The sequence below is a fragment of the Mercenaria mercenaria genome, chromosome 1, assembly GCF_021730395.1.
Source record: "Mercenaria mercenaria strain notata chromosome 1, MADL_Memer_1, whole genome shotgun sequence".
NCBI lineage: Eukaryota > Metazoa > Mollusca > Bivalvia > Venerida > Veneridae > Mercenaria > Mercenaria mercenaria.
Window position 1 is genome coordinate 52246986 of NC_069361.1, and position 26383 is coordinate 52273368.

Here is a 26383-nt window from a genome sequence, read left to right on the forward strand (position 1 = left end):
GAATTTAACATAATTTATACATTTACTTGATATTTGAACAACCCGTATACTTATCTTTTCACTACATTTTCTATCTGTAGTTGGCCTACATTGCGATGTGTTGACCTGGCTTTGTTTGCTGCGCTCAATAATTCCAAAGGCCCTACTCTTACTTTTTAATTTTAGACAAATGTGGCAGTATCTTGAATATCACTATGTGTTAATTTGCTTTCTTATTTCTGAACAAATGTAAATGAATTAGAACTGAGAACATACAATTGCTTTCTGTACAATTTACATTTATGGAACTTGGCAGTGATATCTATATGTGGGATTTAAAGTACTTGTACGTACATGTAGCTGATTAATGCATTCCTTTTAACAATAATATACATGACTGGAAGCACATCGTCCAAACAGAGGTGAACTGTCGGTGGGAAAAAGGCTTCAAAATGGAATAATTGTTTCACTTTAATCCCATCCTGTCTTTTTGGAAGACAGTTCATTTTTATTACAACATTACTGTATTTACCTTAGCAATATTTTAATATCTTAAAGTGAAATTATTTTGCATAGCAGCATTGTTTTTATTACCATCATATTCGTAATCCTAATTGTTTGTCTTTGCCGATTCTTTACGTTTTATAGCCTTGGTTAGGGCAAACATTATGAGCCTAATCATTATGTATCAGACCTCAAATATGGCTGTTAATTGTTTTACGGCGTGTCGTATTAAGCACGATTTTATGACCTCGAATGACCTTATGTCGCCGATTATTGTACCAATCGGATTGCTTGGTAAGGTATTCTCGGTATTTTCAGCCATAATAAGAGATTTTGTAAGAGTGGCGCTGATTGGAGGAAAGGCTGAAAATGCTTCACTCTGAGTCCTGTGTGACACTGAGTTAAATGACAACGCGTTCGTCATCTATAACCTCTATAAGTACAGCACCATCGGGTTGTATGCGTACTACTTGAACAGGTGTGCGTAACCAAATATTCATCTGCTCATCCGGACATATTTCTGTTTTGTTAAGTTTTCTTGTTAAGTTATTTCTGTTTTGTTAAGTTTCCCTTCCTTAAGTTTTGTTTTTACAAAAAGGTTATTTGTTTTATACAGTCAATAACTCTTACCCTGCATTAACCAGTGCAAATCATTACTAACCTTCAACAACATGTCCGATACTGTTAAATTTTAGACTCTCAATGTAAAATTAATCTTTCCGGTGAAAACAGTACTGTACATATTCTGAATGATAGACACATTTGATAATAAGCTGAAGTAGGGTAAGGGTTCATGTTGCTTCCAACAATTCCAGAAATAAAGTATAGAACGTATTTCAATATTGTTTGCTTACTGTTACCATCTTTTAAGCACCAAAGGCTCAAAGTGAGCTTTTGTGATTGTTTGGTGTCCGTCCTGAGTCCCTCCACAATTTCTGAACAAAGTCTTCTTCAGAACTACTGTCCTCATTTATACAAAATTTCACAGAGGCCCTTTTCAACATTGCCAAAATATTTAAAATACAGGTTTCTGCCCATATAAAACTCATGCGCGGATCCAGAGAGGGGGACCGGGGGTCCGGGCCCCCTCTGGAAAATCCTTAAAAAAGGAAAGAAGACAAGATGGAAAGAAAAAAATTTTAAAAAAGACAACATTAGGACCGCATTTAAAGTATATGCGGCTGCTGCTACATACGACCCCCGTCATAATCCATATTTTATTAATTATCTAAAAGAAACTAAGAATTTTACCATCGAGAAAACTTGATTTTATCATTTTCCCAAATTCAACACGTTAGCCCTTGAAAAATAAGGGGTATATTCTATATAGAATTGCAGTGAAAAGGTGTTCTTAAATACTCATAGAATGCACCTGAATGCAGAAAATGAAGCTCTAAATTTCTAAATTTTCCAGAGGGTTGGGAGTGCCGGGGGGGGGGGGGGGGGGGGTCGGACCGTGCTGGATCCGCGCACGAAACTTGTGCTTCAGTTATATCACGCCGACCATCTTTTTTAAAGATATTTCTTGTTAATTTCATTATTCAACTACGTCAAGAAACGAGAAGTAACTTTGACCTTTCGTCATGCATAGTAAACTTCAACTTCATTTCCGTTGTCATCATCATTCTTATCACGACCACAGTCAGTTTTTTTCAATATTTTAAGAATAGTAATTCGTTGTTTTATTATATGTGTCTGTTTTAATATGATTATTTTATTCTGGTTTGTTATGATGCATTGGGAAATGTACGTAATTGACATATTATGCTGCTTGAAACATTTCAGGCACTTATTAAAATAGCGAACGACGTCATTTATTTCAGATAAATTGAATAAACAGGCAATGGGAATAACATTTATGTGCTTAGAGATTTTCTCTCTGTCTGTTAGAACTGACAGGCAAATCATTCCGCCTCTCTTGAATGCAATGCACCTTGCAGATATACTAGTATTTGATTCAGTAATTTCAGTCGTGCATGATAGCACTATTTTAAGCACAAGTGCAGTATATTGATGTGAATCCTTCAAAAACATTTATCAGAAAACTTGTTTGTTTGTTTGTTTTGAGTTTTTCAGTTAACGTCGGGCAGTTAACCTAAACAGTGTTCCTGGATTCTGTACAGGTAAAAACCTGCTCTCCGCAAATAACTGCCAACTTCCAAACATGAATCATAAGTGAAGGATGAATAATATCAGATACAATGTCTTTTCTCAAATCATCAGAGAGAATGCACCCCAGCCAGGGATCAAAGCATTATAAGAAAAATTCAATTATATATATATATATATAATGTTATAAGTATCACAAAACGGCATTTTTATGTTAAAAAGTGTGTACAAACCTATACGTCGGACAACATGGCTCTTTTTTATCGCAGTGCACAAATAGAATAATCAATTAATTAATAAAGCATTCAAAAACCCTGTTTATAGGTAAATCTTTTATCGCTCGATTTCTTAAATTTTGTTTTTAAAAATTCGATAACAATATCATCTACGTACTAGTTTACAATTTTGGGTCATTATTACATACAGCTTGCAATAAAACAACGCTAGGTCCCTAAATAGATATATAAATATCCATCTGACTTTATTTTAACTGAAAACTGTGTAACAGATTAATCTCCGTTGTTTTTAAGTACAAAGCGAATTAACTGGATCGAAATTACATTTTCTTGGAATAAAAACAGTAATAGGAGCTCCAGACAAACATATTATATGTTAGGAAATTTTTATTGCAATATAAATTTCTATTCTATGTCAATATTTATATCGCTTTAATTTCAATCTACAGAAGCATAGAACGCAACCAAGCAAAACAATTATTATTAGTTGATTCTAAAGTACGGGAAGGCATTTTATGCTTGTTAAAAGGCAAATAAAGATTGCTATTGAGATACAAAAATATGGAAAAAAAACGATCATTTCTGATAGAGACAAAGCAATCAGCGATATGATTTCATACGGTGACAATCATGACATTTTCTCAGTGACGATAAGTTGTTCAGAGCACAACAACAGGAAATGAATCTATGAATATCAACGTAGTTACAGATATTTGATATAGTTCTGAGAATCCCCTGTGATTAAGAGAGAATGTACCGATTCAGCAATTTTCATCTGTCCTTAATATAACACTGAACGAAATATGTTTTTCAAGTAGTCTTTCATTTGAGCAAATATCAAGCTCGATATATCAAATTAATTTCAATTTGGTGCTGTATAGGCGGCTACGTTCTTTGAAGTTACTTTTCTTGTTGGCCTTGTTTTTGTTAATACAGAGCTTTGTGTTTGAACTGAAACCAAAACAGATCAGCATACATATAAATTGCAGGCAAATAATGCCTATTCTCTTATCTAATTCCAGCTATTGTTAGTTTATGAAACCGCAGCAACTAAAAAGCAGTACATTATTTGACTTCATTTGGTTCATCTTTTAAGAGAAGAAATATGACAAAAATAGACTTTAAGTGAATCCAGGTGCATTTTTTCTCAGCTTATATCAACACACTATAACTATTTCCATATGTTTAAGATATAAATACCGTGTTAATTTGTGGTAGACTGGATAGAAGTAAAGCTCTTGTAAGTTTCCATTCAATTGATTTAGCCTTAGAGCGAAAAATGTATTTTCATTTTGAGAAAGATTTGTGAGATTTTTACTTTGTACCGTTCATGCTCTTGCAAGCGGAAAAAAAGAAAATATGTACTTCGATTCAACTAGGATTGTGTTACGATATACATACATAATACTAAGTGTAAAGACTGAATGTAGTTCAAGGTTCATCAAATGTTGTTGAAATAAACGGACCATTCTATGCAGTGATAATCTTGATAAGAAGTAAATCAATTATCTGTAGCTGAGCTAATACACTTACGTTATAAGTACTTTATTGAAAGATAACAGCGGATTTAAATTATCTTAAAATTCACAGTCTTAAAACATTAGATGCTCAAGTCCAGATTGTCTATGTAAAAAGTTCATGAGCTTGTACGCAAAAAAGTACTTCTAAATGTGGAGAAAGCTTTTATTATTTATGAAGAAGAAAAAGCTTAAATGAAAAAAAGTAAAATAATTCAGGTGTTGTTCTACAAGATGAACAAAATACTGCATTTATATTGAGAGTTAACACCTGTCTAGTAGATTTGTAGTTCTCATACTGCAATACTTAAACTGTTCTTTTGTTTTAATCAGACTCCATTTTTGAGTCGGCTAAACGATGAAATCGTTTTGACGAGTCCTTGCTGTCCAGCGACTCTAAGTCTAAATGGACCAAATAACACAGTGAAGGGATGTAGTTCCATTAGATTTCTCAAACTTCAAACAGTTCACTGCATGAATGAAGTTAAGTTGTGTGTATTCCCTTTGCTATGACCAATATACGATGTAATCTGTCATATTTATGACTTGTAATTGTGCAATACTCGAATGTAACTCATTAAGCATAAATGTGCATTTTATGAATTGCGCAGGCTTGCAAAGCTTGCGTAACATCCAGCGAAAGACAAAAAATAGTTCCACAGGGCTCCAGATAAGATGCGTATTAGCGTAAATTACGTATAGAAATAATGCAAATACGCATGTCTAATAATTTCTAAGCGTATAAAAACGTATATAAAATTACAGAAATGCACACAATGCTTTTTTAAAAACAAAATCTGAATCGTCTGGATGCGTTAGGTAACATAGCCGATCCCGATCAGCCTTAATTCTCCCACATTGAACGTATACACGCATCGTATGATTTCTATAAAGTTTGCGTGGGTTTCTGCACACACACATGAATTTTGCAGTCAGTAAACGGATAAATTATCGGAAGAAGAAGCTCTTACTGGTTTGTTTAGTTACTACAGATATTAAAATGATTTTAATTCTTATTTTTCGAGAAATAAACAAATCGGCGAAACATTAAATTGTATTTTCTTGTAGTTTTTGAAATCGAAAGTAGATCGTCTAAGTTTGGCTGCTTTCACGAAACGAAACAACTTTTTTTATGAAAAGATTTAAATAAGAGGTAATTTAACCGTAAACTTCAATGTCAGATACTGCCAATTGCTGCTAAATGTCTTTGTATCATCACAATTTGTAAAATATATTGTTGAAAATGGAGAAAATGTAATCGTATCCGGATATAATATTTTGGGTAAATATCGAGCTGTGTTATGAAATTTTACATTCATGTAACATACATGATAGATATTATTGTAACAGAAATGATTCTAGAATTTATTTTTATTACACCTACATATAATCTATGTCAGACTGGTATTCTAGTCCTGAGGCATGATCTGAAAGTAAAAAGATGAAGTGACAGTCATACTTTGGATATTGTAATACTAGAAAGAATCTAGATCGTAACCTTTCTGGAATTTTGACTGGTTTGGATAATTTGCTTATGATTCAGGTTCGCAAAAAAATGAAACCGTCACCCATTCTGCTTTTCATGATGACACATGGCTTGATTTTTGCAGTCAGTAAGCGGATAAATTATCCCGAGAAAGAGCTCTTACTGGTTTGTTTAATTACTACTGATTTTAAAAATGATTTTATTTCTTTTTTTTCGAGAAACAAACAAATCGGCGAAACATTAAATTGTATTTTCTTGTAGTTTTTGAAATCGAAAGTAGATCGTCTGTGTTAGAGTGCTTTGACGAAACGAAACATTTTTTTTTTATGAAATGATTTAAATAATTTCACCGTAAACTTCAATATCAGATACTGCCAATTGCTGCTAAACTGTCTTCATATCATCACAATTTGTAAAACATATTGTTGAAACTGGAGATTTTGGCGGTATAAAAGAAAGTGTAATCATATCAGGGTATAATATTTTGGGTAAATATCGAGCTGTGTTATGAAATTTAAACATTAAAGTAACAGACATGATAGATATTATTGTAACAGAAATGATTCTAGAATTTATTTTTATAATACATACATAGAATCAATATCAGAGTTATATTCTAGTGCTGAGGCATGATCTGAAAGTAGAAATATGAAGTGACAGTCATTCATACTTTGAATATTGTAATACTAAAAAGAATCTAGAGGTAATATTTAGAAATTGAAACATAAAATTTTCAGTTAGAAATCGCACCAAAGGCTGTATCAAGGGTCTACATTTTCAAAATTTCCTTGTGGGGATACCCCAAACCCTAATTGCAGGAGGGGGTATCCTCCCACACCCTCCCCCCATATTGCCACTTTACAGTTTGATACATTTGCCCTTTTACCACCTGCCACAATGCCCATTTCAAAATCTGACTGCAGTTCAAAGCGGGAAGGAACACCCCTCCCCAAACCCACCCTGCTACCGACCACGTAAAAATGGCTCAAATATTTTTTCAGCCCAGCCTGGGCCTGTCTGTCTACATGAATCAAAACGGATAATTGAAAGTACATAGACTTGGGGACTACTGACATGGTTTTGAAGGGGTTAACATGTCTGAAATAGAATAAATGATGGTTTTAACTAAAAAAGAACTGCATTTATTAATATTGGTTATCTTTTCCGAAATTGGTAGCTAGTCCGAGTAACTTCTCTTAGTTTCGAATGCGCAATTTTCCTGTCAGTGTAAACATTCATGACACTATATATTGACACTCAGCAACATTTACATATCTTTAAACGCAAAAGTAAGTATACTTTAAATTCACATCCCTTATAATATGATTGAACAATACCTAGCGTGTGACACGGTTATTGCCAGGCCCCTTATCTGTAAAATATCTGAACAGTTCTTTCGTCCATCCGTTACAAATTGTATGTGGCAATCCGCGCTATAAAATTTCAATATATAAATTTTCATATTCAAATTTTATCATGTGCGAATATATACCAGCCGATAATTGCCTGTTTTGGTAATGCCGGAAGCAAATGTTTACTGGAAAAATATTTATAGTCATGGGCAGTATCTTAGTGTCAGCTGTCGAATTGTAGTTTGTACTTTCAACATTTTTATTTTTGCGAACCACTCTTCAATTTTAGAGAAATATATTGGATTTAAATACTTGTATAATGTCAATCAAAGTTTTACTAGGCATCGATTGAATGTCCATTTCATCTATTGTAACAAAATCTCTGTTCAGTTGGGGAAAAAATCTAAAACCAAACTGAAACTGGTAGACTATACTACCAGTACATCAATCATTAGCCGACTCTCAGGCCCTTCAGGCCTTTGATTAAACAATGCGAGTTTCAATGTTTTGGAGCACAATTTAAAGCAAGCGGGTAAATGTTTTTATTTAGCTGAATTCGTTTGAATGCGAAGCCTCTATAAATCATGGTAGGATTCCATGATTTTTGTCTGTTCTATATAAAGCTTGTGAATAAAAGCTCGAGCGCAGAGCAAGGGAACCTGTTACACAAGTAATCAGTTTATTCCCTTTATCTTTTCGAACAGCAAATTCAAAATGAACAAGTTATTTTCACAAAGGTAGTGCAATGAGGCCAAGGTCACATTGCAACTATAACTGAATGTCCCATGGCTTGTTCCATCATCTTATAGATCTTATTGACTCACAATGTCTTTCTTGTCAAATCTACATATAGTGCAGATATTTCGAATTTGATTTGCTAAATACCAAATAGTTCACTATCCGACATTTTAGAACATTTGGGTATGGAATATGCGACAAAACTATAATTAAGTTTGGACATAACATGATTCACCTTTTAGTCACTTTGAATTTAACGAAATGCATAGGCTGGTACACCGAGATTTAATGCTGTACATATTGCATATAGTTGTATATGATATTTTGCTTTCATCGTAAATCGTCTTTTAATTATTAGCAGACTGTTTGGTCATGATAGCTAAAGTAACAAAAATTTTTTATAAGGTTACTAGTATTTATTTGTACATACATATTAAGAACTGGAAGGTACAAGTTAAGCTTATTGTTACTGTATTTGTTTCAATTTCATTTTTACTTTTTATGACTCAGTTTTGTTATATTTTCTGGGTCTTTAGGGTTATGGAGAACATTCACTTTTACTTAGTTTATTTTATAATATATTTCCACTTACGCCGATGCTAGAAGGCGTGAGGGACGGTGCACTCCCCATTACTTGTCATGAACAGGCTCATTCAAACCAAGTCTGCTGTTATATTTTTTGATAACTTTGTATGCTTCCGAAGGCCCTACGTACTTTAAGTAATTGTGTGTATTTTCAGGAATAAACGATACAATTATACTTGTTATGAAAATAACAAATATTATTGTATCGTTTATTCCTGAAATTTAAAGTAAACCCTTATAAAGGACAAAAAACAAAAGTAGACATCCAGATCATCTCATTCGATTACAGTAGAGTCTGTGGAGGAATCCAAAAAGTAGAGGAAATTATTTAATGTTCTCTAAGGGTGCTTAATCCTGAATTTATTGCGAAGCTTTTCGCTCATCTTTTTGATCACGAGTGGTATTACATTAGTGAAAGAAATGCTGCACTCAGAACTGGACAGACCAAATATTATACTTGTATACCGTCAGTGCTCAATATTAGAAATATGGAGTTTCGCTAAAGCCTGTGACATTTATACCAGGGATGTTGCACATTTGATTGCATCTCGTGAACATACTCAATCAAGCCGAGTCCGCTTTTAATTAGCTCGGCTGTTAGCTTTGGTTTTAAAGGTTATTCTATGTCGCAATTCGAAGGTATTGCAATTGTTGGAACTTGATCTATCCACACAGTATGTTTAAACGTAAACGCCAACTGAGTTACTATTTACTTTTCACAATTTACTCTAAACAACGGTAATATCATCAGAAATAAATTAGTCGTTAGGATAAACCCCTCAGTGTAAATGTTCGTTACCATTTTCTCATCCACTCCTTGTTGCTTCAGTTTACATTGTATTGATTGCAAAAGTCTAGATCAGCGAAACATTTGTCTCTTACACTACTGGATGCACATACCATTAAACATGGTTTAAAACCCTGTAAAATATCCATTAAAATAGGAAAAACCGTTAATTAACCCCATTAATTCTTGCATCACTTTATTTAACAGGTTTCACAATATTAATGGGTTACATGTTAAAATACCATTAAAAACACCCACTTTTGACCATGAATCATGCCATTAAAAATTTTTTTTGGTAGCTAAAATAGTTAATGGCTTTGAAAAAGTAGTGAAATTCTGTATACTTTGAATTTAACAGGATTATTCATGACCCTTAAATTTGATTTAATGCCCATTAAATGTTCAGGTTGTGTACAATTGCATTTAAGAGTAAACTTAATGGCCCTTAACAGCAATGTAATACCCATTAAATCCTACATTCTGTAAAATGTGATTCGTATATATTCTCTTTTTGGTTTTTGGCTCGCTCTCCTATTGAATGCCTATAATTCCAGTCTCATATTTTTCTAAAATGGACTTTAATCACACTAAATACATACTACGCACACATCGTCTATAATATATCATGATGTTATATATAGTTGCATTAAAGTTATTTCCCCTTGATGCAGTTACGCCATTTTTTCAAATGTTTGCCAAATTGTGTTCCTACAAAAAATCGGATTTATTTCAATGAAAGTCGGATGAAAACATATTAATTTATTTGATAGCATCAATCTACAATATTTTGGTAAGGGTAAATACGTATTGATGCTTGCCATTTTTTCTGTTCTTTGTTTTTCTTGTCCAAATAATCAGCATTTGTATAAGAAAATGGGTGGGGTAAGGAATTTACATTATAAAATGTGTTCATACTAGTTTAGATATTCAAATTTTCCAATCCTTGAGTAGAAACTAAGGTTTATAGAGAAGTGAACAGTACACATAATTGTGAAGATTTATAGTCTGATTTAAATTTATTTGGGGCATGGGCAGATCAATCGCTTCTTTGTTTCAATGAATCAAAGAGTGTGGTACGCTTGATTGGAGATGGGAGAAGCTACTTGTGATGCAATCCGTCAAACATTTGCTGTTAAGTGCATGCATGTGAGCACAAAGTACTGAAGTAGAGCTAAATTGTGATTGCCCATTGTGCGCTGACATTGTCATCAACAGCTGCTTTTTGAATACACCTGATGCCTAATGTCTGTACCAATAAAAACTTGTACAGAATGTTTGTCAATATTATAATGTTGAATAGTTAAAACTACCTACATGGTCATTTGATCTATTAAACCGGTACCTGTAAACCCTTCTCAGCACAACTCAATACAATACGGAATCCATTTATTTTCTCATTTCGTGTGTTTACATTACAAAATAATAAGAGAAAAAAAAGAAGAAACAAATATTCTTCTAGCTTTTTACAAAACAGTACATATGACATATGTATAGATACTATTACATGTGTAGTAATACGTAGTTTAAATCAATACGGCAAATATTAATATGAAGTTGATTATCTTAAGATGTCTAATTCTGATGGCAAATTTTCATGGCCCTTAATTTGATATACAATTTAAATATTATGAACCCATTAAAATTGAATCTGACATATTTAATGAGACCATTAATCAATTTTTTTAATAATTAACGGCCATTAACAGAGTATTAAAAAAAATAATGGCCCCATTAGTTCTTACTAATTAATGTGGAATTAAGGGGTACTTTTTAATGGGACATTAATTTCATGCCAATTAAAAATTTTCATGAAGTTTTAAGGAGCCTGTTTACTTATTTTAATGGTTTATTTTAAGCAGCTTTTCATGGCCATCAAAGTCATTTTTAATGTATGGCATTAAAACTATGGTCATGAAAATCCCATTAAACAGTAAGAAGTAATGGGTTAATTTTAAAGTGACCTGTTAAAACTCTGTTAAAAAACGTTTGAAAAAATTAAGGCCAATATCATGACCCTTTTAATGGCATGTGCATCCAGTAGTGTTAGAAACGTGTGATAAATTTAATTATTTTGTCGGCGGCAACATCTTAATAACATTTATATATGAATACTTTCTAAAAATATAATCAGTGCTGTGAATGCTACTTCAGAGAATACAGATACTGGTAATTATTAAATATATTGACTCAGTTTTGGTATAATATCTGACTTTTAAGTTATTGCTAGGTCTGGGGAATTGCACATTTTCTTTACCTCTTTCTGAAAGACTCAGTCAAACCATATTTGCTATTATAATACTTGGTTGTGCCCAGTGCTTCCAGAGTCGCTTCTTAAAAGGATCGTCTTTATATAGATTTCATTTACTAATATTAAGATGACTATTTACTAAAGCATCATTTCACTCTTTAATACTGGCAGTTCAGACAGGCTTCCTACAAGCAAACAGAATCACTGTAAGACTAGACGAAGGCTGTTAAACATAAGGTACATTTTATTTTGCTAAACGCCACCTATTATTTGTGTATACTGTATTGTGCAACAAAGGATATGGCATTGTAATTTGCAGTGCTCTAGTAATATAACATTAAATTGTTCATATTAATAATGTCTTCAGATAAATCAAGCTCATATAATGTTTGTTATTACTATGAATACGCACTGACGGTTTGGCGCTTTTTTACCTGTCATGACTTGAATTTGACAAGTAACAATCTCAGTCAAAAAGTCATCTGGGCCAAGTGCACCAATGTATCGCGTAATTTTGGCGTATGAGGCGGAAGTAAGCTGAAAGAAATTAATTGTTGTTTGCATCGCACGTCTCGGGAGTCATTTAGTCGCATTGAAAATTGTGTAAATATTTAGTGATGTAGAGAATTTAAAACATATCAACTGAAACATATCAATTAATGAAACACACAACACAGTAAGTAAGTAGTTCAAACGGTTGCTAATGAAAAGTCAGCGAGAGGTGATAGAAAAGACAAATATATCCAAGACGTTGACCGCAATTAAAGGCTGACGACTCACGGAGCGCAAGATCTGTCATACTTATGTTTTATATGACTAACAGTATTCTTACCCAACAATTGATTAACCTTATGACTGTTTATTAAAATGAATGACATCAACTTCGAAACTACATTAAGGTAATTATGCACGTTTAAAATCCGCACGTGTTTGCGTAATGTCATTTATCCGTAAAACTTTGCGGATCTCTTTATTTATGGACAGATATCTGAATAGTAAGCATATAGATCCACATACAATGGGATACATTTAACCAAATGAAAAATTATTAACACCTATGAGAAATATAACCAATGTCTACATTGTAGAATTTTTTAAGCAAAATCTCATCACAGGTGTGTTTGGGGCCTCCGTGATCGAGTGGTTAAGGTCGCTGATTTCGAATAACTTGCCCCTAACAGATGTCGGTTTGAGCCTCACTTTTAGCGTAGAATTCTTCTTGTGAGAAAGCCATCCATAGAGTTAGCTTATTGAAGGTCGATGGTTCTACCCAGGCCACTCAGGACATCTGGGGTCTTCCTCCGCCATCAAAAGTTGAAAAGTCGCCATATGACCTATAACTTTATGGGAGTGATGTTAATCCAAACAAGGACAACGTGTGATTTTCCCATATTTCTCCATTACGAAAACTTGATTAAGGCCAATATTTTTTCTAATATGTCTGAGTCCCTATCTTTTCAGCCTTATTTAGCGTCACATGATGTTATGAAAAATCTTGGGTTAGGCAAATTCTATGTTGTATAATTTTTATCTGAATGGACAGAACTGCTTAAATGCGAAATAAAACCATCTTGTTGAAAACAAATATATGGTATTAAAAATCCATTTGACAGTCGTCCTGAATTCTGTCGCATACACAGATATTTGGGACTATTTATTGCAGACTAGGTTGACAGTATCGTGAAAATCAATGCGGCGCGGCTCGTTTATCACAATATAAAATGTGATAGAGTTCTGTTCATGATACGGAGATTATTTTACAAGAAGATTCTTAGAAAACATTAAACGCAACCAATGTAATATTACCAAGAATGTGGCTTTAAGGGTCTGACAAAAGAAGCCCAATGAAAAGCCTATAATTAATCAGGCCTTGTCTTTTTTGACAGCTAACAATTTTGTTTTGTTTGAGAAGGGGATCATTTTACAGCCGCATGATGTATTCTAGCATTAGAATGGCATCTACATTCCTTTAAATAGAATCGTCAAAGCTATTTTCATCTAGCAATCAAGCCTGCAAAGTATGAAAACTGTCAGTGGGACAGTGCCCTGAAGATACAATCACAAAAAGTGACAGGATTTATGATTTCTCAGAGATGATAAAGGCAAATTATTTTATACTGAATATATATATATATATAATTAAGTTCTGGATAAAAATATGAAAAAATCAGCTCACCTTTTGTATGATATTTGATTATATTTTGAAATACTGGATGCAACTAAACAAGGCAAAAATAATTATCATTGAGTCTGTCAATGAGAGGTACGACCCTCGTACCTCTACCGCCTTCCTGCGCATCCGCATACCATTACTAAAAATATTTGAAATAATTTATTTAGTGCCAGTTCCAATTACATTAATAGAGGAATAAATTTATAGCTATTGTCTGCAGTTTCTAGCACGAACACCTTCAAATTATTTATTTAAACGCGTCCCATCAAATATGAAGTAATAATTGAGAATGCTTTCGAACGATCTTCTTTTGAAAACATATAATACAATATCAGACAAAATAACGGCAGGCGCGAATTTATTAAAGCTGATCTTGAGAGGTTTTGAAACGGGCAGCATATCGTGCACCGTCATAGAATAACGATGGACTGTATTTTTGAAAATATTGATCTCAAAGCACATTGTCAAACATATATGAGAGAACAGTGAAAGTCCTTATGCGTAAAAATCATTTAGCTCATGAATAACTGTTTTCATCTGGGATTTCAAATTATTGCTTGCCAATCTGATAAACATATTTACCAGATCAAATGAATTTATTTGCAAAAGAAACTGTTGATAAGTATTTCAGAGAGGGCAAGCGTAACACAGCAAACATATACAGTCGGTGTAATGGCTGTTGAAACGCTTAGAAATCCATATATTAGTATTAAGCTAAAACCAAACGTTCTTAAATTCCGCTTCCAATTTATAGTATTTTACTTGTGTATATGAGGTAAATTAATTTATATTGTAAGTTTTCTATTGTGCTCATTCATAAAAAGTATCCTTAAATAAATCAGCTGAGATTAAGAACACAATATCGGTTCGTAGATAACATTATGTTTCATATAATTTACAACAAAATGTTTAATGATAATGTATTGGTACTTTTCAAGTATGCTCAGAGTATGGGACAAGCATCTTTAGGGTCTCACAATTCAAAGTTTGTGTTGCAGATTTATTTATTTCTTTATAAAATACAGCTGAAGAAAAGCCAGTTTCCTTTATAATGTTAGCTTAGTTCAAGTAGTTATACTTTTACGTATAAATAGTCAGTATTTCCAAATCATGTATTAAATTCATCACTTTTTTAATTCTAAGAGCCGTAGGTGCGTTTTGCCATAAAACGGACGGGAAGGATTAACACTTCTCATTTAATTAGAGGCTGTAAATACATATTACTCCTTGTAAATGAAAGACAAGCAGTGCATACTAAAAATAGTTGGATATATGTATTACAAGTTTATTGCTCGCGATGTCTAGGAAATGTCTGTTAAAATGATTTGATTTGTCCTCAATTATTGTTCTCCGTTTTAAATGAAACTTATTGCGTTCAGCCAATAGGCAAAAAAACAAACATTCCGAATGCACTGAGCAGAAACCTCTCAACAAGCAATATACTTTAACAGTTGTTCTGTTTATCAAAATAAATGTATATTGTTTTATCTGGTGCCTTATTCTCGGGAGAAAAGTTGTCCAGAAACAACAAAAACACACACAATAGTTAATATGGTATTCAAACGTTATTGAATTCAACCCCCAAAAAGTACGTAAATGACAACATTTACCAATGCAGAGCCTTTGAATGACCAATACGTGCATGTGTTGAAGTACGTAACAATTTTACTATATGTATATAATCTCTTGCAAAGAGGCCTTTTTGGTTTGTAATAAACAAAATTATTACATACTCATTTATAAACTCCGTTACGTTTCAATGGAACCTGAAAGGTCATTATTTTTCGGTATTGACGTTCATATTTCATATCGGGTGTGTTACGTCATTTGTGACGTCAGTTTCATGTATGTCGTCACGCTTAAACGTTCTTCGACGATATTTTCAATTCTGTTCTCACAGACTGGCTTAAGAACAAATTTATATAATTTATAAACCAATTGTAAGTATAGATGCGTATGTAATAAAAATATTATTAGATTTGCACCGAGAAATATGCACTCGTTCTTTCGCAGAATGATATTGCGCTCCTAACGTCGCGCAATATTTCCGCTGCAGAACTCGTGCATATTTCTCAACCTATAATAATTGCGCTATGAAACAGATACACCACCATGATAGTATTTAGCGTCTCCTTAACTCCTGTCACAGAGACCAGGGAATATCGGTTTCAGTCTGGTAAGATTTCATCTTGAAAATCTATGCGGACATTATGGCTGTTTTATCCCTGTGGAATAATGTGTATTCCTAAAACTGTATATTTCAAATGAAATATTACTATCTATCACAGATCTAATCTTGAAGGAAGATCGATGGCAATATGGCAATATAGCAAAATATATTAATGTACGGGTATTAGGTATGCGGCTGTGAAACGCATCTTGTTTTAATAAGGAACAGCAGCTTCGCAGTAGTTTTTTTTGTTTTTGTTCATGAAAAGGTATCAAAGATGGAATAACCGTGTTCACATATATACTACCGTATATCGGATGCGTTGTAATAAGGTAAGCAGCACAAATATATTACAAAATAAATGAAATATAATTAACTAAAGGTACTAAAATAAGACAGAGATTTTGTGTGTAGGGGCGTTACATTTTTTGAGTGATTTTTTCTGAAAGAAACAACTATAAAGACGATGTATAATTTGAAGATATATACCATATCTTTTATGATAATAATATTAATGATTATAGCAACATTAATAATAATGATTTGTTTTTCAAAACTGTAAGTATTGTTTTTCTATATGTATTGATTGTGAAAGATCACTTATGTTTGTTATACTTAGGCTATCAATATTCTTAGGAAAATTAGATAATATTAGCGTAATGCAGTGTTCAGTTAATATATTATCTGTCTGGTCAACGTGGACCGTGGCGATAGCTAGTATTTTATCACTACAAAAGGATACATATATAACATTCTAGAAACTACGAGTAATTAAAGTGTTTTCCAATCTTTAGAATACAGAGGTTCATAGGCATTTTGTAGTAAAACATATTGTGTTGTACAAAAGCCTGCATGGAAAGAAATACAGAGCCTAATTACTGGTGAATTAATTTCAGGAAATATATCATTGTGACAGTCGATAGAAAAGTCTATGTTCTCTTTCTTTTGGGATACTTTATTTTAACAGCACAAAACTACGTGAGAATGTCTTGATTTAAAACGTATCATTTTGTTTAAAAAAAAAATAACTTCATCACCATGCAGATCGTCGCAGACATCGTTTTCATTCTTTGTTTTTACTTTTCATCCTCAGTTTCGCTTCAATAACATAGACATATATACATATATACGAACATGCTTATCAATTATTGCATAATCGCATTAAACCGCCGCAACCTATTGGTTCATGTTCCAAGTGAAGAAATATCAAAAATATACTTGAAGTGGAGCCAGGTGTAATTTTATAGATTACTTCAACAAACATTACCTATATCCATATGTTTCGAGATATAAACAGCAAAATATTAAGGTGGGTGTGATTGAAGTGAAACATGTGTTATCATTTTAAATGACTGGTTAAATTTAAATAATGCATTTATTGGATGAGTTATACATCCTTAATGCTCTTGACAAATTGAAAGTAATTACATATACTACAAACGTATAAGTGTGTAAGTCGAAATGTCTGTGAAAAAGACAGACCGCTTTATGCAGGGATGGTCTTATTAGACATTTGCGTATTAAGACGCACCTATGACGATCATTTTTTAAAGGGGACCATCAAAACAAAAGTATATGCATTTGGAAAAAAATATGCCCACAACGGTGATAAAACCTGGTTAAAAAGCCATCACTTCTTTTCATCCGTCCGTCTCTGTCCGTCAGAGAATTTTTTTTACACATACTGCCAAAAGTATTGAACGAACACAATAAAAATCTATAGGAATGTTGTTCAACATTACGAGTTGTCCGAGCTTTCTGAGCACAAAGTGCTCAAAGTGAGCTATTGTAGTAACAATGTGTCCATCGTCCGTCGTTGTCTGTCGTTCACAATCTCACTATTAATTAACGCTGTAGAGGAGACAATTTTACCCAAGTCGTTCTTAAACTTAGTCAAAATGTTGTCTTAAATCAGCAAATTTTGAAACTTGGTCATCTGCCTCAAAAACTATGTGACAAGGTCAAACCATAAAAGTAACTTGTTAACAACCTAGCTTCAATATTTTATACTTGTCCTATATAAGACCTGGTCAGAATGTTTGTCTATAAAATCGACATAAATTTGAAACTGGATTATCTAGGATCAACAACCACTGAGTTAAGTTTTATAAAAACATCGTTTACAAACTAGAGGTCATATTTTATTTTCGATCTTTATGAAGCCTTGGTAGGATGTTTGAAACAGGATTATCTGACATCAAAAACTGGGCGACGAGATTTTATCTTAAAAAAACAAAACATTGTTAACACAAAAGATGCGATATTTTCTCCAGGATCTCATGAAACCGGGTCTGAATATTTATTTACTTTATCAAATGTAGGTCGAAACTGGGTCAAAAAGTAGGTCACTGAGTCAAATAATAGATAAGCCTTGTTAACACTCTAGAAACTAAATTGCTTAGTAATACTTGATTTATATGAAACATAGTGGTAACGTTTATAAAAATCAAGTCTAGATAAAGGTTGAAACACTGTCATCCGGCGTTAAAGCAGCATGCCTCCAGATTTAGCTAAAAAATAATATTTCTACCAAATTGAAGTTTGGTCATATAACGAACATTAGAATATGAATTTTTGTTTCTAAAATATTTTAAAAGTTCCAAATCAAGATGACCGCGTCGGGAATCGAACCCCGGACCGCCGCGGCAATAAAAACATTTTCCCGTCGTCGTAACCAATAGCGCTATAGCTGAAGTAGTAAATAATGTCTTCAAAATAGATATTTATAATTGAGACAGTTTACCTGGAGTAAAAGCGTGACAAAATCTTTTCGATTTTCATCGTAAAAAGTAGTAAAAACAGCAAATTCTCATGTGTTTCCGTAACATAAAGTTTGTCAGTAATCAAGTTTTAAAGCCTTCTTAAAAAATATAGCATTTACTTCAAGATATCTAAAAAAATAATTTTTTTTTTGTTGTCGAACGATCTGGAGGCATGCCGCTTTAACAGGTAGGTCACGTAGATTAAATCATAGAAAACATTCTTAACACGCTAGGTATCATGCTTTTTACATTTCTCTATAAATTGTAGAACAAATTTAAAACGGGTTTATATAGGATATGAAAGTAGGTCACTAGGTCATATCATAGTAGGACATTCCTAACACTCATAAGGCCAGATTTCTATCTGATCTGCATAAAGCCTGGTTAGACAGTTTTTTTTTATAAAATCAGAAAAGTATAAAATTCGGTTATCTTCGTTCAATAAATAAGTCACCAGGTAAAATCATAGAAAAACCTTCTTAGCACTATAGAGGCAATATTTCTATTTGATTTATTTGAAATCAAGTCAGAATATTTGTCTTCAGGAGGTATAGATCAGTTTCAGTATTGCGTTTTCTGGGAATAAAAACTAGGTCACAATGTCAAATCATCAAAAATCTTTGTAAACCATCTAGAGGCCTTGTCGCATACTTTTGACCCAGTTTCAAACTCGTTCAACATTTTGTAAAGACAAACATTTTTACCAAGTGGCATTGTGATCTATGGAGTGTTCAAATCAAAATTGTTCTCATCCGATGACGACGAGGGACACACTAGCTCATCTTTAACGTTTCGTCTTAGATGCACAACTTCTAATGTAGAAGAACATTTTAGTAAATTGCAATAAAAGTAGGTCAAACTATTTTCAAATTGGCCATATGTGACACACAGTTTCTCTGACGACCGGACGGACAGACAAATATTATGAACATGTTTTCCTACCAGACCTAATATAATGATTATGTTGAGATAGTCCCACTGAAATATTAATCTGCCAGGGTGACCACAGTCTATAGTTCGTCTTAATTCGCAAATGTCTAATACAAAGTCAAATACTTTTTGTATATGAGCTCATGTGTTTCGTTACTTTATTGAAATATAGCAGTGGAGTTTAATTGTTTGAATAGTACGTTCATTGTTTCAAAAAAAATTATAGTATTATCATTAAGTTCCAAATCCTAGAAACTAATGCGATTGTCTGTAAAAAATGTTCATGACTTTCTTGACCTTTAACTCAGAAGTACTGCAAAATGTGGATGAGGCTTTATTTATGACGAAAAAAATTATGAAGGCTTAACCGAAAAGAGGTCAAAACACAGGTGTTATTCTACAGTATAAACAAAATAAACGTCTTACATATTGAGACTGAACATCTGTTATGTATATTTATATTTCCTCCTGAAATATTATTTTGTATTAATCAGGCTCTAGTTTTCACAGAGATGAGTTTCAAGTTTATGGAACACAATTTATAGCAAGCGAATAATAGAGATTTTATTTACTATACAGATGAATTAGTTTTGAATGCGAAGCAAGCATCTATTAACTGTCGTAGAATCCTAACTTGAGTTCTCTGTTCTGTTCAAAGCTTGTGCATAACAATTCGAGAGCTAGGCAAACAAGGACGCACTTAAGAAATCATTTAATCCATTTCTTTCCTTTATCTAGTCATTTTTGGTATATGAAAATGAACATGCCATGTAAAAAGTGCAACGGGTTTATTGTTGCATAGATTTCCATACCTTTACTCACACAAAATCGCTCATGTCAAATATGTATGTATTATAGACATTTCGAATCTGATTCTATAATTCATTTGTTTGCTTTACTTCATAATCCGATAGTTTAGAAAATCTTGTATGACATTGAAAAAGCTACACAACTATAATTCGTTTTGGATTTATCATAATTTACCTTTGGTTCAAATTGTTGTATCTTGATTACAGCCAATATTTGCAGTTCCCCTTATCTTTTTATTATTTATGTTTAAGTTATGTTCTTAGTATAACTTTGAAACATCGTGATTTACGCAAATTCTACATTGTAGATACAGAAATACTTGATGCGAAATTAAAACTTCTTACAGCAGTCTTATAGATGGTATTAGAAAAAATCTATTGACAACCGTTTTGTATTCTGTCACAGACAAGTTCGACAGTATCGTGAAATTCAATTAGGTGCGGATCAATTTATCACAATAAAAATGGAATGGTGTTCCGTTCATGACGAGGAGATTATCCCACTTGAAGATTTTTGAAACATAAAACGCAGTCAAGAATAATGTAATATTACCAGGAATAACGTTCTTCAGTTTGAGAAAAGATGTTTTATGAAAAAGAAATGATTAATTAGACCCTGTCTTCGTTGACAGCTAAACATTTTTATTCTTTTTGAAGAGAATCCTTTTACTGACACACGATGTTTTATGGTGTAAATTCTGGCTTAATAATGCCATTTTCATTCCTTTTAGGAGATTCGTCAAAGCTATCATTTTCCAGAAATCAAGCCAGCAATTCATAAGGTAGTTAGCTGGGCAATGTTCTTAAGATACATCAGATTAAAGTGACAGAATTTAGAAGAAAGAAGCATATCAATTTATCAACTGATGTCTGGGAAAAAACATCAATTTTATTAAACACTTTTGAAAAAGCTATCTGATAATATTTTGAAATAAGGAACGCAATCAAACAAATAAAAATCACCGTAGCATTTAGTCTGTTAATTAGGGGTTTAAGTACAGAATACCTCGCGCAGCTCTATTGCCTTCCTATCGATACCGTTAACTGAACTATTTTGTCAATATTAAAAAAAAAAAATTGATTAAGAAAGTATGAATATCTCTCACACGACATAAACACGCATGAATAAATAGCTATAATTGTCTAATATCACAAATACTGTCAAACCATTCATTTAAACAGGTCCCTTCAAATTTGAAGCAATAATTGAAAAATGCGTACAAACGATCTTCTTAATGATCCGTTCGGAAGCATATAAAACGAACTTAGGCAAAAAATGGCAGACGCGGCGTTATTATTATTTATTATTAAGAGGTTATTGAACGTGCAACATCTCGCGTCGACATACGCTGGACTGTATTTTACAGATATATTGAATGTACTCCTTGATGTTAGTACCAGCATATATGAGACAATAGCAAGAGCTATATAGCGCAATAATGTCTGGCTCATGAACAACTATTTTCACTTTGGATTGTAAATTATTGCTTTTCGATTTGATAATAAATATACCAGATCAAATGAAGTTATTTGCAAGACAACTGTCAGAAATTCTAAGTATTACAGGCAAGCGAAACCAAGCACAAAATAAACAGTTGAAAAAATTACTATTGAATCGCATAGACATTCATATATTAAGCTTAAACAAAGTCTCCGTTAATATTCTTTTAGCTAATGTGATTTTTAAAGTTACTTTTCGTTTTGTTGTTGTATCACTCAATGTGAACTTTGGATGAATAAAACTATATTTCAAGTTTTTTTATTGTGGTCATTTCCTTGAAAGTATAATTTAAATAAATAGTTGAGATAAAGAAAAAACAATATCAGCACATATATCTATGTCCGTAGATGAAGAGTCTGTTAAATACAAGATAAAACGCTTTCACGCGCGATTTTTAAAGATATTTTGGTACTGTTAAAATATGCATATTTAAGGAAGTATGGGACAAGAACATTTAGGTTCTCTCCATTGTTGTTCTCGCCACGCTCGTGTTGTTGCAGATTCCAACAAATCTTTAATTCCTGCATCTCATACATGTACATATGGGCATGTTTTCTGTATTTGTAGGAACTTCCTTGTTTGCTCTATAATCTGACGGGGATAATGTACTTAAGAATTTAATGCTATTTTATGTGATAACGCGATTCATGGATTTTCAAGAAGTTCCAATGCTGTTTCAACACGTAAAACGCGCAAAAATAGTATTCGAGTCTTATATTTACATTTTACGGTAACTTGCTACAAAATTAGATATGCCTGTTTCCTTAGAGTATCAGAAAATCAAAACAAATGTCAGGATACCGATCTTTTCGCCATCTAAATAGAACAGCCAAAAGACCCGCCCACGTTCAATTGTAATTCCCCTTCCGATAAAAATACACTTCCTGGTTTCTAATTGAAATATTGTTAGATTCAGTGAAAAAAAAATACATTCGAATCGATTCAGTTTTGATCTTTACCGTCCGAAAAAAATGATTAAAGCTATGATTTAATGTTCATTTTGATTTTTTTGCGTCAAAGTTTGAAAGAATGTTTTGAATAACGCCATTATGTTCATATTATTTAGTTTAGTTTAGTTTATACTAATTTGTTTCAGCTCGATTGTATGAAAGCTTCAAGCTATTTGGAACCACTCTCGAGTCCGCTTCCTGGAAAAAACAGTACTGGTGTCTTATGATAAGTCATGGTCGTGTCCCTAGGGGGGCTCGACCCCATGGCCTTTAGATTAAGCGGTCGACACCTCATCCACTAGACCACCGCTCCCCTTAGTTTTTGTGAATGACGTCCTTAATATTATCACACAAATATTGTTTATACGAAAATAAACGCATTTTTTTCTTTCCATAAAAAATGTATAGTGAATGTAAATAAAAAAAAAATAAATAAACCATCAAACTGAAGCCGGTATAAAGACTAAAACCATATCAGACATTTTTAAGTGTAATACGACAAACTGGACCAATACCCTCATTGTTTTGTGGAACCGACAGACGTGTTATTAAGTAGTATTTAAGTCTACTTCGTACAAAGCAATCAGCCTAAATGTATCGTTTCGATAAAATACTTTGACAGTCGTTATGTAACAGACATACCTCTGAGAATTTTTTAGACCGTACGTATCAGTAACCAATCCCATCTATTGATAAGCAATCTATATGTGGTAAACGAAATGAAATGAGATGCGAAAGTTCTATTTCAGGTTTGAAGTGATAAATAACCCAGTGATAACGACGACAAATCATCTGGTTATAAGCTTGATTGAATGTTTCTTTGTTGTTGTTTTTTGTTGTTGTTGTCTTTTTTTTTGGGGGGGGGGGGGGTTGTTTTTTCAGAATGTGATATTACAAATTTCAGAACAAAAAGCTGCGGCTTATAATAATGCTACTGATAAATACTGTTGAATTCTTTATTCTTCATGTCTGCAATTCCCTGCTATGTGGAGATTTTAAATAAGGCAGACTTATAGTAGTTTAACGTTCATTTTTCTTTAAATTATTAATACAGCTGTTAGTAAAGCAAGGTCCATTTATATGTTAGCTTATTCAACTAATTATACGTATTTCCATGTGCTTTTTGAATATGTATAAAAAATCACTACTTCCAAAAAATGTATTATATTTAGTTTAAAAAAAAACGTGGCTGTGTTTGGCCAAAACTTAATCAAAATAAAATGCACGAGGATGATTAGCATTTTTTTAAGAGAACAGGAGAATTACAAAGCTAACTCCATTTTCATTCAACGTTTCGACTATTTTTATTAGTCTTCTTCAGGAAGTAAACAAATATGATATGAAATAAACAACGTCATGAATATATGACGTCATAAAAGATGACGGTACGTTACAAACGTTTTGGCGTAAAAATTACAATGTACAATAGGCTACATAATGTTTACACAAATGTATATCTAAAGTACTGTTTAAAGTATATTATGACAAAAGTAAAAATAAAAGTGGTTATACTTAATACATAGTAAGATTATAGACATTATTTAAAATAATAATGTTAATAGTCATAATAACAGTAAGTACAGGATCACAAAGATACGAAATCACTGGGTAAATTGTGTTATAGACAAAAAAAGAAAATACCAGCAAAAACAGTACTAACTGACATTAAGAAAACCACAGTTTGTGTTACATAACAGAAAACACTATGAAGTGAAGAAATTTATGAAAAATTATACATTACTTTTGAATTCATTCCTTTTGGAAAAATAGTATCAAGTTTGTGAATCCAGTAAGTTTCCTTTAGAAGCCTCCTCATATCATCATGGATAACATCAATAGGCATAAAGCTAAAGTCATTTAACCTATGACCATTTTGATTAAAATGAATTGCTACATGACTGGAAAATGCAGGATCGATAAAACTTGTAATATCAAAACGATGTTTATTCATGCGTCTTCAAACTTGCTGGCTAGTTTGGCCTACATATTGCATTTTACACTTCTTACATGTTATTAGATATATTACATCTGAACTTTTACAAGTTGCATTATTCTTAAGCTTGAAAGTTTTCTTACACTGAGAGCTATTAAAACTATCACTTTCAGTAATGTAAGAACAATGTGAACATCTTGAACGATTACATTTAGACGAAGTAAAATTAACATCAGACAACATATGAAAGTCAGTTTTAACTAGAATGTCCTTCAAATTCATAGGACGTTTAAAAGCCATGGTAGGTTTACACAAATGTAACATTTGAACAGCAGGATTATCTGACAACTGAAGTAAATCCCAGTATTTGTTAATAATGTTGCCAATATTAGGAAGAGATGTGTTGTACTCAACTACAAAAGGCACAATATTTTGATCTTGTTTTACAGAGGCTCTAAGTGCATCATCTTGTGACATACACATAACTTTCTCAAATGCTGTATTAATAACAGACTCTGGGTAGTTTCTAACAAGGAAGTGTTGCCGAAGCTGTTCGATATTACCAAAAAATTGATTCTCATCAGAACATATTCGGCGATACCGTTTAGCTTGACTGTAAGGTATACCATCCTTACATGCTTTAGGATGGCACGAACTATAATCAACATACTGGTGAATATTGGTAGGTTTGACATGTATATTGGTGCTGATGTTATGTTCATCATCTATACTAACATCTACATCTAAAAATGATACTTCAGATTCAGATATGTTATATGTGAACTTAATCATTGGATGAACTGTATTTAACAACTCAATAAATTTCTTAAGCTCATCTAAAGAATGACTCCAGAGCATGAAAATATCATCCAAGAATCTAAACCAAACATCTGGTTTCAACTCACAACTATTAAGAAAAGATTGTTCAAGTTTACCCATGAATAAGGAAGCAAAAGATGGAGCCATGGGACTACCCATAGCTGTCCCAGTTTTTTGTAGATAATTATCATTATTAAACTTGAAGAAGTTGTTTTCTAATACAGTTTGTATAAGTTTACATACACTGTCCACTGACAATCTACCATTATAGTTACTATTTTCCAAAAAAATATTTGCATGCTTCTATACCTTCAGTGTGTGGGATATTTGTATACAAAGAATTAACATCCAATGTAACTAGAAATGTTTTATGGTTGCTTAGTTTATGCTGTTTAAGCTTTGTAATAAAATCATTTGTGTCTTTTATATACGACGGCAGGGACTGCACAAATGGTTGCAGAATATGGTCAACGTATTTAGATATATGATCCGTGCATGAATCATATGCAGACACAATAGGTCGGCCAGGGTATCCAAGAGGTAGATTATCATCAAAAGTTTTATGGATTTTTGGCAATATGTAAAATTGTGGGGTCCTCAGATTTTCTGGAAAAACATCAAATTCATTCCTAATGTTAGGTTCGATGTTTTCAATTTCTTCGACACATTTGATAACGTTCTGAATAGCTGCAGGTGAGAAGTCAGTTTGTACCTTCTCATAATATTGATCATTATCCAATTGCCGTTGAACTTCTTTTACATAGTCTTCTCTATTCATAACTACTACTGAACCAG

The 26383-nt window shown here is 32.7% G+C and overlaps 1 protein-coding gene across 2 annotated transcripts in view; it reads left to right on the forward strand.

The window, feature by feature from the left end:
• Positions 1–26383, forward strand: part of LOC123537826 (protein phosphatase 1 regulatory subunit 12A-like) — a 111088-nt gene that overhangs the window by 7116 nt on the left and 77589 nt on the right. The window contains exon 1 of one of the 2 annotated variants that reach the window (XM_053547696.1): positions 15875–16216. The exons of the other annotated variant lie outside the window; for it this stretch is intronic. The gene's annotated coding sequence lies outside the window, so the exon portion shown is untranslated. Of the gene's footprint in view, positions 1–15874; positions 16217–26383 lie in introns of those variants that run through there. 2 annotated transcript variants of the gene reach the window in all.